This window comes from Netta rufina (genome assembly GCF_964035555.1).
Source record: "Netta rufina genome assembly, chromosome: 1".
NCBI classification, from domain to species: Eukaryota; Metazoa; Chordata; class Aves; order Anseriformes; family Anatidae; genus Netta; species Netta rufina.
In genome coordinates, this window is record NC_140123.1 from 180,652,188 (window position 1) to 180,668,834 (window position 16,647).

Below are 16,647 nucleotides of genomic sequence, written 5' to 3' on the forward strand. Positions count from 1 at the left end.
GGTTTGTTGGTGTAAACACATAAAGTATTCTATTTTTATATTAAAAAAAAAAAAAAAGTTTATTTTTAATGACATTTACAAGGTTTGGTTAGGCCACAAAATACTGCACTGTGAACATTTCAGAAAATGTATGTCAACGTACATGATTCATAAATTGTAGCAACCTTAAAATACTGTGTAAATATTAAAAAGGAAGATAACTGACTGCAAACACACTCCACCCTAAGTATAATATCTCTGTTGCTTCAAGCCAACCATTTTAAGATCTTCAAAGAGAGGTAGTGTGGATAAAGAACTGATATAAGGGAGATATGTTGTTCTTGGGAGACAGTGTTATAACAGAAAGATTTATAATGAGGCCAGAGTGTGTAGGCAAACTACGAGCAGATAGTATTGTACTGTGTTTCATCACTACTTTCATTTCAGAAACAAACTTTCATGTCTGCTGAGAGCAATACTAATTGTAGATTGCTCAAGGACAAAAGGCTTTGCTGCAGGCAAAAAAATCATCTCTATGGTTGTTAAAACAGCTAAGGAAGTTTATGACACATAGATTTGGAGAAGATACTCCAGACTTGTACATACATGCTTGAGGAACGCTGCAATGTGAAACAGAGGACATTTTTACTATTTATGAACTTTTGCTTAATAAAGTTAATGTTGTGTCTGGGACACCTGTAAGAATACGTGATTCTGGTTAAGATTTGATGTTAGTAAGTTCATGTATCTGCAGAAGAGCTGAATGGTACTTATGTTCATAGTTGTTGTTATGACCTAATAAACAAGTTATTAAAATGAATTATTGTAATACTTTATGCTCTGAGTGCTGTTATTACTGTTAACATTTGACCAATGATAAAAGTCTGTACATTTTTTTCTGACTAAGATGGGAATAGCAACCAATGAAACTGTGTGAAAGAGAGCAACAGAGAGGAAAAACTCAGAAACCTCAAAATATGGAGAGCACTCCAATAAATCAAGCACACGGGTTCATCAGCCCAGTACTGTATGCTTCAGATAAAAGTGCAGAATATACTGTAGCGAACAATTTTGGCAATGTCTCTTTGGTTGGAAAGTTTCTTCCCTATTCACAGGCTGCACCCACGCAGTGCCTTAAAATTCTTCATGCACGTACTGTTGGGGATGACATTTGAAGCTCTTCATGTAGGCACTGCAAAGAGTAGCTGCTCAGCCCAAGGATGGATGAATGACAGCGTTCATGTTCAGTGTCCAGGCTCCGTAATCAGTCATGAGCCACAAGAAACTTCAAGCACAAAAGTGCCTCTGAACCTATCACAGCTATGAGGATCATGGTCATCTATCATGCGTTTCATTTCTATGAGGTGCTTGGTATCTGTGGCACCTGAAGAGAGGAGGCTTTCTAGTTTCCAGGAGTCTTAGTTCTTTGGGAAGAACAGGAGTCAGCCCCACTCTTCTCCTCAGTCAGACTAGAGATCTCCCATTGAACTCACAAATTCACTTCTGTAAAGTGAATTTCGAGCCGGTACCCCACAAACACTGCAATGTTCAGTGCCCTGTGCGACTCATAAACATGACAACACTAAGAGCTGGTTCCTCCCATGGTTTACCTGTGTGGCATTTTATACTTACTTCACTCTGAAATATTCTGGGGCACAAAGTCTCAACTGATTAAAACCAGCATTTATATGCTCCTGTAATTTCAAATTATCAAGGAAGCCACATTTTTTCCAGTTACATTTCCTTATTAACAGAAAACGCATATGCTTGGTTTCACCTCAAAATGTTAAAATATTTGGGGGAAAAAACACGTTGAAAGTAGCAGTTCTTCTGTTGTGTCACAAGCCCAATGCAACTAAATGCTCTGATATTTTTAATTCTGTTTATTTACATCCAATTTATTTTTCAACACTTTTTCAGGATTTCCCTGAAAAGTCAGTAAAACCTTTCCAAGGTTATCTTGCAGTCTGCTATTAATATCAGGGTCTTCAATCTAAAACAGAAAAATGCACAGCAAAATGATGGTCTGAACTTAAATACCAGATTTGTAACACATTCCTCTGATTACGACTTGATTTTAAGAGATGCTATATATTGTATTTTTGAAAGAGTCAACAGAATCATAAGTTTTCCATGCTCGGTTTCTCATCCTAGTAACTTTGCTTATACCAGGTACACCCTGCATCAGATCTGCAGCTGACTTAAGCTGGCAGCAGTCCCCTGACATTAATATTAACAGTAGATATGGTCCATGACCAAAAAGTTACATAAGGGATATCCTATGCATAAACCAAGAGATAGGGAGGGATAGGGAGGAATATCCTCACCCCACAGAAACTATGCTGTTGATTTCACTCAAAAGTTTGGGTGCATTGCTAACTCAACCACTGTAAACATTTTGCCTATATTAAGGAAGGGGTTTTAATATATTCAACAATATTAAAGGTTTCAAAGAAAAAAAAAAAAGAAAAAAGAAAAACAAACAAAATGGTACACTGTATAATTGGCTTGCTAAGGTTTTACATATTGCTTACTTTCTATGTATCATGTTAAATACAGTCATGAAGCACGGACTTACATGCCTTATGTAACCAAAGGAAGAGGAAAGGTACATTACAACTTTGTTACAGAAGCAGTATGGGTGATCAGCTGTAAAATAGCATCAGAATAATTTTCAATAATTTCATTTCTGGCATTAAGCTATAACATTATGTCCCAGGAAGAGGTAAAAGCTGATAAATGAAATACAAATCCTTCTTTTTTTTTTTTTTTCTTACTAAACCGAACATGTATTCCTGAGACATTCCAATTTCCATTTCTTTTAACAAATAGGTCATGAACTAAGTATTCCGAGCACCGAAGAAAGACACAGGAAATCTCAGTGTTTTGCCAGATCTGCTAGTAAAAACATTTACAAGAAATCCTGATCTCATAAGCAGCAGGGAGAACTTAGAGCAACTTGATTGATTCAGCTGACACCAGCACAGCCGAGAGCAGTATCTGGCCCGGGAGCAGCGTGCTTGGACATTATCAGTCAATTTGCCTTTTGAAACCGCCATCCACCTGCTAACGCTAGAGGTGAAATCACTTCTAAAAGGCTGTCTTCCTGATTAAGGTCAAGTACGTGCCGCCACTCCATGACCTCCCGAGGGACCGAGAGAAACGAATTTTGCTTTGTGTTTCACAAGGAGCGATGCTTCTTTGGCTGACGTGACCATCGACCAAGGTGCTCTTCCTTCTGGAGCTGGCAAGCTCCTCATGCCATGCTGTGCCCCAGGGAGGCTGAAGGCCAGGCCAGGGCAGCCCATGGAGGCTCTCCTGGCTGAGAGGCCATCTGGGGCAGCTCGGACAAGCAGGCCATGATTTTGGTTTCTCGGTTTATTTGGGGCTAGAGGGAGGGTAAGAGGTAAATTCAGTTTTTTTTTCCTCCTTCTGTCACGTCATCCCATCCTTCCTGGGTCTGAAATTAGCACAGAAAGCCTCTGGGCAGCAGACTGGCCTGGACCAGGAGCCTCATGGGACTCAACAAAGGAGCAGGGATGTATTTAGGGATTTAAGTAAATATAGCCAGAAACTGTAGACTATCAGACTTGATAGGGTTTTGTTTGTACAACCCATGCTAGAACACAGAAGAAGGGTGACGTATTTACCCGATTTTCTTGTTCTTTTCTTTCTTGGGAGGCACTAAAGAAGGGTGACTTATTTAACCTCGTTTTCTTGTGCTGTTCTTTCTTGGTAGTAAGTACTTTGCCACAGCCTGGTGCCATTAGGAGGTTTGTCAGAGTCTGCAGGACGTCTTCTTACATCCATTATGACAATTTAACAGAAAAGTCATCCTTGCTTGGGCTTTGGAGGCCCCATGGGTTTCTACAAATGCTGTGTATTAATACTTGCCAGATTTCTAATCACCAAGCACACGTTGATCCCCTCTCTGGTGTAGATGACAGCTGAATGTCCTCCTTCACAATGTAAGAAGTGTCCCTGCCAAAATCTTTAGGGTGCATGACCAAACATGGACGCCTCAGCTGCCACGAGTTCGCAGCTCACTGGGGCTGTTGGCATACTTCATAAGTTTGAAAAAAAAAAAAAAAAAAAGAAAGAAAGAAAAGAAACACTAAAAATACAGTTTGGACTTCAATTAGTGAGGAAAAAAAAGGACTTCAGACATGGGTGCTATACTCTCTATCTTTTTTGTGGCTCACAAAAAAAAAAAAAAAACTATTTGAGAAAGACAGCTGAGCTGCAGCCTGGTGGAACTCATAAATATAGATATGGTGCGATACTTGAGGCAAACACATGCAATAATTTGAAAACATGTATACCCTAGTCAGCAAACGGGACATAACAAGGAATGAGTCACATCCAACCCAAACATATGCTAGTGGTTTTCTTACACGTAGAGAGGTTACAGCTACAGGATGGACAAGCAGCTTCAGAAAGTTAAACACACTCTAACCATGTAACTTTTGCATTTTGTAGAGAAGTGTAATTATCTGAATAGCTTCTTCATTCATTGTCAGCTATTGGAAACATATCTCCTGAAATTAGCTTTTCTATCAAATTGGCAGCCTTGCCTATGCACCATAGCTGCCACCTGGCCACAACAGTCGTAACAGCTTTAGAAGTATTTCCCTGGGAGGTCAACAGCTCAATAACTGTACAAATGTCCCAGAACTGTACTGCCTGTGTCCTCCGTACACCTCTGAAGCACCAAACACTTCCAGCTGTTGCCAGAACTTTGAACATCAGCTCTGAATCCAATGGGAAGAGGAAAAGGGTTTGTCAGGCCCACGCAGACTCCAGGAGCATTCAATCATTTCACTGAAATGATGAAAACAAACTCACCTCTTTGAGAAGCGTATTTCTACTTGTTTTTGTGACTATTTAGTTTACCCCATAATATCCTGGAAATATATTTGTATGGCTGTAACACGCAAAAGTATAAAATGTATTCGCTAGGTATCTCAACATTAATTTATAGCAGCAGGGTTTTTCTAAGACCATCAAAAACTTACAAAGTAAATTGTTTTAAAATATGCTTAATTCTATGCTTGTCATATCTTTAAGAGAGTAATCCTTCAGAATAAATCTGCCGGTTTACTTGGATAAAGGAATGGAATTGTCTTCCATCAGCTGTTCTGGGCATCTTGAAATAGGTATTGTTTCTTATCAACACTGAAATGGTTGGGAAAGAGTCCAGGCAAACTCATTTTATGTTATCCGGCAGAAACTACTGAATTCTCTGCAGTAGTTGAGGGTTCTTTCATTCACCAGAACTGATCTACCAAGTATCTCATCCTCTTTTTTGTCTTGTATCTTTACAATACCAGAAGGCATCACAATATGGAGGTTCCATGTACAAATATCCACCCGATATTACATACCACAGACAACCCTGAACAGGAAAATAATGGCTGAATGGTGATGATCAATGCAAACAAATCCTTACCTCTGTGCTGAACAAATTGTTATTCACACAGAACTTTTCCCAAAGTCCCTATAGTACTTACCACCATTGCATTAAAATTTATGTAGTCCTATATTTTGCTGCATAAAACGTGGAATGGTGTTAGAATAGTAACTTCATTGCAGGGAAATTGGTGGCCATGAAGGTTAACAGCCCATACAGAAAGCCACTAACAAATGTCCTTCCTTAATGAAATGCTTGGTTTAGATCGTATTTTTCATAACGTACTTATGCGTTAGGCTGCCAAGCAGATATTATAAAACAGATTCATTCATAAAATACAACATACATAAGCATTTTTTTTCTGATGGAGTTCAGCCTATCAAGTTCTCATTTCAGTGAATACTAAAAAAAAAAAAAAAAAAAAAAAAAAAAAAAAAATCCCTTCCTTTACTACCTGAATAAGAACACTGAAATTTTATCCAACATTCATACATTCAATAGCAATAGAGGAATTAGAGTCCACAATGAGATCAAAGGATTTTACTGCTTAAGGTTTCCAATGCCATTTTCTACAAAACTTTAATATCGCTAACCCTAACAGCTAGGTCAGATTTTATGAGCAGCATTTCTGAAAGCTGGAAGAGCTTTCTCTGGAAAGAAGCCATCTGTTTGGAGCGGTCAGTTCCTTCAAGATCTGAAAAGCTTCCCAATGTTTTTTCACTTCCCAGATGTATTGCAAATCCTGGCTATCTAAGTATGAAGTGGTAGACTTATAGAGTCTCCAGGGAACTTCTATTTAGTTGTAAAGCATGGCTGAGAGGTGGCTGTGCCAGCCAGATATAGGATATCTGAACGAGGTGCACTGCTGCTGTGGTTTATCTGTGTTCTGCAATGCCAGTGTTGTGTTTTCTCATGTACATGAAAGGTATCCAAAACTTGAGGTGCTTATGTTATGCAGTGGGTTTTCTTCAGATACAGATTGAATACATAATGCATCTTCTCACAGAGCAAAGCCATGCTAGAGAATACAGAAGATGTCCCTCAGTTTACAATAATTTATATTTCAAGACAAGGAAAAACTGATAAGAGGCTGTTTAAAGAGGCAAATCCATCCTACCACTGTGATCATCTGGGATAACATCAGTACATTGTCCAACATGAAGGTATTATCCAGTAACAAGGACAACAGCGTACAGCTCAGAAATCAATCACTCTGAGAAGGGCTGGTTAAGGAAATAAACACCAATATTACCCATGATTATGAAACACTATACAATTGGGAGAAGTCCCTAATAGAAATGTCATCATAAAGGCCTCCTTATTTCCTTTTTTGATGCTTCTAATCAAGTACTCCTTTGCTTAAACAGCTAATCATAATTTTCTCCTGCTACAATAAAGAACCGAGGAGGAAAGCTGACCAGAAAATGAGCAGAAAGAATCAGTTTTGGAGATACAAGCTTTCCTTTGTAAGGAAATTATTATTTATACTAAGTATAATAAATAATACTACCAAGCCTGGGGAGAGATTTCTCTTCATTTCTCTTCATTAATACATTTCAAAGGACTCCAACAGACATATAAGGCTGAAGAAAATGTCAGGAAATCATTAGGTCCATCCCACACCACCAAGACATGATGAACACACCTAACCTGCCTTGCCAAATGTTTGTCTAGCAGGTTTTCTTTAAATAAAAAAAAATTAAAAACTGCCCAAGCTACAAGGACTTCAAGGCTTCATTATGTATTTGTTATTGCTAAAGTCCTCCTGGACTTTTCCAGATCTTCCTTGCTGCCAAGTAAGACCCATGCCCCTTTTGTTTGCCCCAACTCCGTCCGGGTAGCAAACAAATAACTGTCATTTTACTTACAGAAAACTTTTAACTGAAAATGTCCCATCTTAGTCTTCTCTAAGCTAAAAGATTTTCTTTGACTTTTACTCATATGTTGTATTTTCTAAACACGTTAACTTTCATCTTGTTAGATCTTCCCAGTTTGTCCACATTTCTTAGGAGTGGTGCCAGGGATGAACTCGGTACTCTCAAAACTTCTCACTGCTTTACAGAGTGATTAGGTTGGCTGCTCCGCTGCTCATGGCTGAGGGAAACCATCAGTGAGATAATCCAAGTTGTCTGGACAATCAAGGCACTACAGCACTTGGCTTGCTTGGAGGTTTTGTCCACAAACACATGCAGATTGAGAAATATGGCAATAGGTGTTAACCAGGCAAATAATTAACTTGTTTGGGGATCTTTCTGGTTATACAAGTCAGATGGGACGGTAATCTTCTGAGTCCTTTATTTTTCAAAGTATATATCTTATGTTTGTCTCGGAACAATGTCCCTTCCCCGAGTAATTCCTTTGTGCTTACCTTAGTTAAACTGTGGCAGACAGGAAAGCTGCCTCACCAGGAGGACAGCTGTCTCCAAAGAGAGTGATGGCAAAGCCAGGGGCAGGAGCTCATGTAGCTGCAGCCCCAGTCCTTCAGCCCATTAGCCTGCATTATCCAAACGAACTCACTAAGAGGAATTATAACTCTCCATATTTTTGAGTGCATGCGTATTTTGTTGTTTCACACATGCTGTGTCTCTCTTTTAATTATCTTTGAATAACTTGCGTAATTCAACCAGCCAGTTTCAGGGAACTAGAGATCTCTGGCTTGTAAAAAGAGGGCTGTAAATCAAAGAATTTCTTGAGCACTCATTTGTGAGATGTGTCAGACAGAGCCCAGGCCAAGGGCAGGAAGCATGGGGAAGCTAGGAATACAAAGGAGATGCTGTCTGCAGTGTAGCAGGAAGTTATATTTAGAAAGGTGGAAACATCAGCCTTTGGTAGGAGGTGTGCTGAGGCTCAGTGCTTGCAATATTACTTACACACTACGTCCAGTCTCCCTCATGTCACACCTGACATGGGCAGATGTCCCTTGGCCCCAGAAGAAGACCTTTTCAAACAATTGCTCCCTGAGGCCACTCACGCTGCTGGAGAGCTCAGCTGTGACAGGACCCAGTGGGTGAGGGATGCAGAAGCATCCCCCCAGAATGGTGAAATATTTCTTCTGTAGTGCTTGCAGACTGATACTGCAGTGAATACTCATGCATGCACTCATTGAACATCAGCTCCCTCTACTGTAAATACACTGCTACACGCTGCTGTCGCACCCAAACAGCCAATTTTGGCAACTGCTCATTGCAACCCTACTCTGGAGCACTCTGACTAAGGGCATGGAAAAAATGTTTCCTGCAGAACAGGCAGGCAGAAAGACAGCATGGATTTTTCTTTTCAGTTCTTGTGGTTGTAATAATTGGGTTTTCAATCTTTCAGTATGCTGCAAATATCCATCTCTAGTTTGTCTCAAAACCAGAATAAATTTCATGATCTTTATCTAATATTTTGCAAACAAATGTAGATTACAGTCTACAGAACGGTCTGCTGCAATAGCTGCAGTCTTGCCTCTAACAGCCACAAGAGTCATCTGTTACAAAAAAATGTAATAGTTGGATCCTAAACTCTGCTGATCATTATCTGACTTATGATGTTTTGTCTTCCTGAAAAGGTTAAAAATGTGACAAGTCTCAATAGCTGATGGCCATACCCATCTATACCAAGGGCTATTCTTGGCTCCAGCAGAAATTAGAGACATTTGCAGCTCAGCTCAGTAACACAGTCCCATTAACTGGTCTGATTTACTCAAAAGTATGACTCAAAAGGACCGAAATTGTTGTTCAGTCCAGACTGAATTCAATTAATAGTTTGAGCCCAGAAGTATGAAAGGTTGGATTTTTTTCAGAGAAAGTGAAATATTTTTTGTTTTGAAATTGACCTTATATTTTAATGTTAGACTAAACAAAAGTTTAATTTCGGATTAAACCAGTGCTTGTGGTTTTACTTGGCATGAGATCCAATTAAATGATCAAAGTCTCAAAAGTCGGCCAAGAGATCAAGGAAGATGAGGAGAGCAGAGAGGCCCTGAGACTTCCCTGAGAATGGATAGCCAAAGCCTCTAGTGAAATTTTAATGTAATGGAAAACACAGACCCTAGATCAGAAAGAATCCAGACAACTGGAGAAGTGATCAATAGCCTATCCATGAAAACAGCCCGTTTATTGATTGTTAAAAAAAAAAGAAGCAGGAAGAAGATATTAAAGTAATATGACAGGAGATGGAGAGCTGAGTGTTGAGACTCTAATTTGTTTGACTGTTGAAGAACAGAGGCAAGGAAGAAGATGAAAGAGTGAGAAGGGATGAAAATATGATCAAGACAGGTCAGCTCACAGACAAGGAGGCATCAAGGGGATGGCTGAAAGCACTGGCAGTAGGGGCAGCAAATATCTCGAAGTATGGACCATGAGAGATGGCCGGACAACAGGGAAGGGAAAGGGGAAGGAGAAGGGAGGCCAGGACAGCAGCCTGGCAGCACAACTCATGTGCATGGCTGATAGAGACTGGAGAATGCCCCAGCCTCTTGCAGGATCCTGTACCCTGTTGTACGGAGGGTCACAATCTCATCCTTAGCCATGGGCCCTCCAGAGTCCCTGGAAGGCAGATAACGAGAGAAAAGAGATGAAAAGCAGAAAGTGAGTTTGATCAGTTTAGTGTTAACTTTGTGCCATGCCTTTGATAGGAACAGAATAGTCAAAGCAAATAGAGCTGCTTTGAAACAGGAATTGACGGGACAAAATATAGTGAGTACACGAGAGGAACTTTATCAGAATTACACCACAACTCATTAATCTGTATCAGAGCAATAATGATACTTTAAAGTTAACACCACAGTTTCAAAGCAGAAGGTCTTCTGGATCTCTGGCAACTCGCTGCGAACCCTTTGCAGCTAATCAGTATCACTGCTTCAAAAGAAATTAAACTGTCTCCACCCAGCAACTCTACTGGCATTTGATCTACAATTGGCTTGAAGTTAAAAATTAATTACCCTTACAACATATTGATTACATGACTATAAACATAAAAGCAGCAGCCCAGAACAATGTACACTGACCCTCTGTTGAAACAGCGTGTTTGTTTTCAAAAGGAAGCTAATTAAGACAAGTTCCCCAGAAGAAGGTGGCCGTGGTAAAACTCAAACCAACAGTGCCATCTAGTGCATCGCCCTGCTCATAAAGATCAGTCCTTATTTCACACAGATCATTTCTTATTTCGTGTTTCCCGATGCTAACTAAATAGGGCTGATAAATCACTATCACGCTCAATGTGCCTGAAGTCCCAAGGCTTGCCACTGGAGAATACATGGCTTCCAGACGAAGGAAATCTAACATCATATTTACATTTTGGTAATTAATAAAACTCGAAAGCTAAATCTATTTGATCAGCACTGTTGCTGAGAATTAACTGAAATAAATACAAGTTTCACATTGGCAATAGTTCTCAGGCGTCTAGGCCGCTGCGCTTGGAAATAAATTCGCTGGAATGTGTCTGTGTTGTCTTTAGATGGTATCTCTGTAATATGCTGAAATAGATTGGATAAGAATCTCTGGATATCCTTCACGATCTTTTATTAGACATGTATGTGTACATACCAATGAGCAAAGACTGAAAGCAGAAAAAGAAAACACCATTTTATTTTCTGCTGCAGCGTCTGCTTAGGATCTGCTAAATATACCCCTTGCCAATGAAGACTAATTGTTTTATATCAGAAAAATGTAAGGCACTAACTCTTTGGGTTTTGTCCGTGTGTCACTGACACGGTGTGGAGGACTTGCTTCTAAATCCGTTTACCTAGATCGGAGCCCCTGAGAGGAGTCCTCACAGAAGTGGCAATTTCAGGGACCTGCTCTCAAATTTTGTCACCTGATTTTAGGCTTCATTTAAGCCACACCATTTCTCTGTCTGGTTCAATGTCTCCTATTATTAGAAACTGCTCCCTTTCAGGAACTCTGAACCCTGGCTTGGCTTCCTCTTCCCAAAACTCTGCGGAGACCTCTCAGTGCATCTGGCATTGTACTTGGCACTCTGAGCTAGCTTAACGTACGCCCATTGTCAGCTCCTACATGGATCGCCTTATACTACAAAAGAGAGCCTAAAATAAAGACCGTATATCCTGCAGCAGGAAAAGAAAGATTATGATCTCCGTGCCAATTGCCTTGGCCTCCTTTCTACCCCAAGGAGTTGTATTTCACTGCGGGGTTTTGCACCCCTAGCCTGGTGTCACTAATCCCTAACCCATACCAGCCAGCGTCAGGCACGTCTCGGATGACAGCGGGGCACAGATGTCGGCAGCACCGACGTCAGGCAGGCATCCCGGAGATTTTGCAGTTTACTCAGGACTGAAATTCCTCTCTGTCTTCCTCATCAGTTCCTCCCCTGACACTAGGGGAACTGCTCCACCCACACCCACTGCAGCAGCTTCACTATTTGTTTTGCTTTTCCTTTTGTTTTGCTTCTCTCGGCTAACAGAAATTCCCATACGTGTTAACATTAAAACAAAACCCTCCAGGGCTGCCACAGACCTGGCCCATTTTACCCTCTCCCTTCCACCTGGAGCCCAAGGCAGGCAGCAGCAGCCCCATTGCAGGGCTGGCCACCAGCAGGGGACCCTACCAGGCCCTCCAGTGCACACACGCTACAAAATCCCAGCCTTGCCAAGTTGAGAAGGCTGGAACAGATTTTTATGGCTTGACAGAGGATTTGCTAACAGCCCGTTTGAAAAATCCTTCCCTGGAATGCAGCCCACAGTCAAAGGCAAGCTGTATTGCCCCAAAACTGTAAGGGCTGACATGCTTAAAAGAAAGAAAACGGCATGAGATCTGTTGCCCTCTCCTCCTCACCTTCCCACTTTCCCATTCCTTTCCTTTTTCTTTTCTTTATTTCCTGGCCGGCTGGAAAGTCCCTGCACACGAGGCAGGCAACAATGGTGGCAGCAGCAACCTAACATGACTCAGAGCAAAGAAAGAAAAGGTTGTGACTAAAAGGAACATAAGGCCAAGGAATAAGCAAGCAGCGATGCAGAGCTAAAAACTGCCAGAAATGAACAAATATAGGTCCAAACATCATGAGCTACACAAGGGATTGGCCAAAAACCAGCATCCAGCACTGTGCTGGGACACATGATGAAGCTGGACTCGGCTACGGCAGGTCTGCAAATACATCCAGCTAGGTGCAGAAATCGCTTTTCATGCCACCATGTCAGCAAGCCGCCCATGGAGCAGCAGTCCATCCACGTCTCGTCCCCTCCAGCTATTATCATTCCTTCTGTGTTTTCATAGGTTATAGAAGACTCACATCCAATCTGTCCATACTAAATTTTCAAGAAAGCTCTTTGTCTTCTCCTGTGTTGCACTTTCAACATCTGTAGAGGCTCCTTGCTGTTCTCTTTTTTCTCTAAAAATGACTTTTGATGCGAGGGCCACAAAAATTTGAAAAAGAATATTCAGAATAGAGACTCCTCTCTGTCATGCTAGATGATGTTACCTTAAATCTTCAGACATCCCACCTCTGTTGTCATCTCATCCTAGTGATCACAACAGGGATAGCACTATTCTTTTTTCTTGCTGTATATCCTGATCCAACATGAGAGACTTAAAACAGAAGTTCACAATCTTCTGCTGAGGAAGGAAGTAGATCTCTGTATTTGCACTAACTTTCCACAGATTGCAGGAGCCTGAGCTTACCATCTGGAGAGAAAGTATATGAGGCTTTCTTTCAGACTAATGATCTGTACCACTCAGGGATATCATTATAACTGCAGCAACAGGAGTTAGAGCAGGCACAGAAATAGTAACTGTGATCTCTGAAAATCAGAAAACTGGTTAACACACATGTGGAATACAAGTTTGTTCTCTTTCCAGAATCAAATGTATTTTCTTTGGTTCAAAATAGTTCATCTAGATATCGAAATTCCTTAGTGAGTTACTAATTACTACCAAAATACAGTTCTGGTTTTAATATTTTCCATTCCCAATTAGTTCACATAAAACGCTTGTTGGAGGGCCAGAAAGAAGAAAATTGCAGCATTTTTTTTTCTCAGATTAAGCGTAATGTTTTACTCCTCTATGTGTTTCTTGAACAGGAAGAAATGAAAACAGTATAATGTAATGTTTAATCTGTGTGTTACTTTTGTTCTGAGTTGTCCTCTTTAACCAAAAGATTATGTCTGTGGGGGCGTTACAGTGGGATGCATTTCTTCTGGTTTTGCACTAGGCTTCTGTCAGTCGTCTTTCATCCATGTTTAGATACAGGGAGAATGGGACTAACCAATTTACTGCAACAAAAAAAAAAAAAAAAAAAAAAAAAAAAAAAAAAACATATTTTTTCTCCCTTTTACAAACTTCTCCAGAACAGACAGAATTATCAACTTAACAAATTCTTTTTGCCATAGACAGAATCAATGTTGGAAATCCTCTGGGGGAGTTTTCTTCCATGTAATCTGTTGAATAAAGGGCTGTCAATACATAGCCTAGGAAGCCACTTACAGAGGAGTATAAAACAAATATGAAATACAAGGATGGTAATTCCCACATTGAGCTTTGTCAAGCTTGCAATATTAATTTTGCTCTTTGCAGTAGACCTGTGTAGCATTAGACAACTCAATTCAGTATAAGATTGAGGCCTCAAAATAAGAGATTGTTTTCTGAGGTCAAACAAGATGAATGTTAACTTGAGACAATGTACAGGCATAAAACTTGCATTCCCATCTGCACACACATTCCCCATTTGTCTGTTACCTCCTCCCTTGATTTCTGGTGTCTCCTCTTACCCCAAATGGCCCACGGCCATCATCAATTTCAGAATGCAAGTGGGTGAAATCCTGGCTCTTTTGTGGTCATACAGAGACCTCCTAATTTCCAGAGCACCAGAAAATTGAGAACAATGTCTTTATTATAGCCATGTGTAAGAGTACTTTGGGTAAAGGAGAATAGTAAGATAACATCCTCAGAGTTGCTTTTACACACGAGGTTGATTCATGGCATCCCTGTGTACAGATAAACAGATGACAGATGTCCCAAGTAAGCAGATCTTGTGCTCTAGGGCCCCAGGTGAGTTCTGTGGGGAAGCGTTTACATGACAACTATAGGCAATTTACACCACCCTCTGTCTTCCAAAAAACAGTGCAGAGAAAGAAAAATATGTTAATAGAATGACGTGATTTTGTCAATATACAACGTAGCAATAGGTTTTAAGGAGTCTTCTTTTTTTAAGTGACTGGGGTAACTGACAAGACACTGCAAAGAATCACTTATGTTAGCAGACAGGTTCTACTCTAACAGTATCAGAGTGCAAACCCTTCTCGTGGTAGATGCATTTCACTTATAAAATACATTTTTGTATCAAGTTCTTATATCAAATGTACTTTTTACTAGATGAGATGAAATCTATGTCTTTATTTGATGGTCTGCCTTTCCACAGTGTATGTACTTTGAAAGAAAGTGAGCAGATGCCCGGTGCTAGGAGCTATATAAAACATGAGATTGAAATTTTTTTTTTTTTTTTTTTTTTTTTTTTTTTTTGTCTTTCAGAATTTGTTTTCCTGCAAGGCTGAATGTTACAGACTTTGACAAACCTCAGATCCCATTTATTGGGAAGTTCATACTGAAACAAAGAAAAGAAGGCTGATCTGAGCTGCTGTGATTTGTAACCAGACAGACCTTCTTTGTTGGGATCTCTGCGCCTTTTGTGGGATCCTCACTGCAACCTACTGCAATCCTGGTTCACATCAGACCTATCTTCACTATCAGAAGAAATGCCTGATTTTTAAATATAGTAGAAATGGGCCCTTTACATTTCACAAGTCCAGTCAGTTGGTAACATGCAATAGTGCGTGAAGTGTGGAAAGAGCCAGCTGGGCAGCAGACACTCACCTGAAGCTACTCTGAACTGGACTGCGTGTTGGCTGCATTTTCTGCTAGCAGTTCATTCAGCCATTAGTCACCTGGAGAGATGAGGGCGTTACAGCCTTCCCCTGCTCATCCAGTGTCAGTGCAGGCCTCATCCTATTTGCACACACACTAACTATCTAAAGCAGCTTCTGGAAGACAGCAAATACTAAAACAACAAAAACGTGATTTTCAAAATATTAACACTGTTCTATCCTGAGTCAGAAATGTTCTTGTCCAACTAAGAAGTTACTAACCCTGAAACGAAAGGGTTATCTTTTCTAATAATGACTTTGTCTCTGCAACTGAGGGTGTCCTGTAGAGACACCTGTTGTCACCAGTGGTTGAATGATGTCTCTTATTGGAAGCATAATGGCATCTCAAAATGAGTGAATCAGAATCGCAAGCTACTTCTGAGATTACAAACTCTGTTATCAAAGCAAACGACTGAAGTCACGTTCCCACATCAACATTTGGACACTGTCCTGATTTCCAGAAGTTTTAGCATTCAGAACTTTTACTGAGGTCGGGAGCAAGTATAGGCAAGTACTAATTTCAGGAATCATTCAGGGGCCAAACTACTAAAAATACAATTACATTTCTTTACTTCAAAATCCTACCATCTCTTTATGCTGTTTCTTCTCATACGTGACATAAAATCAAAAATTAAGGCCCCATGCCATTGTGCAGCATGAAGTAACATTGCTTCTGAGCCATTTCTCTCTAGATAGGCACAGATATTTTCAGCCCTTCAGTCACATCTGCTTGTATGGTTTATCTTTACTGAGATTTTATCTTCACAAGAAATTCACTTCCATAGAGAGCAAAAGAAAAAGGAATTTGGACTCCTCCAGTGAATTTCAACTACATTATACAAATCAGCACATTTGCCATTTCCTGTTGAAAAATAAAATCGCCAAACAATGTCCCCTTATAAATAAATCCAGCTAGAAAACTACACTTTTCTTTTTCAGAAGGGAATAACTAAAAATATAAACAGGAACCAGGCTCAGTGAGAGGGAAGGAAAAGAATTTGTGTGCTTTCTCATGGAGCTCTTCAAAAACTCTTGGCTGCTCTAGTCCCATAAGAAGTTAACGGCTGGGGAGAGCAATGTTCCAGCTCTGTTGCTTTCCTCACCTTTATTTCCTTTGACCTAATACAATTGCTGCTTTCTCCTGGTCCTCTCTTCTCTGTTCAACCTTCCTTGTAGAGAGCAAAGGCAAACAAATGCTGTACACCAAAGAGGAGTTAGACCAATTCAGGTCTGAGAGGTCTCAGAGAGATCTTTATGCGCACAATCACCTAAAAGGCCCCCTTCAGCCATTATGGGATGCAGAAACCCTTATACTTTGATTCTCCCACCTCCTAACCCCCCATCTGTCCTTGCCCGTTGCTAATGCTAATACAGATCTTCCTCTGTATTATCCATAGCTACT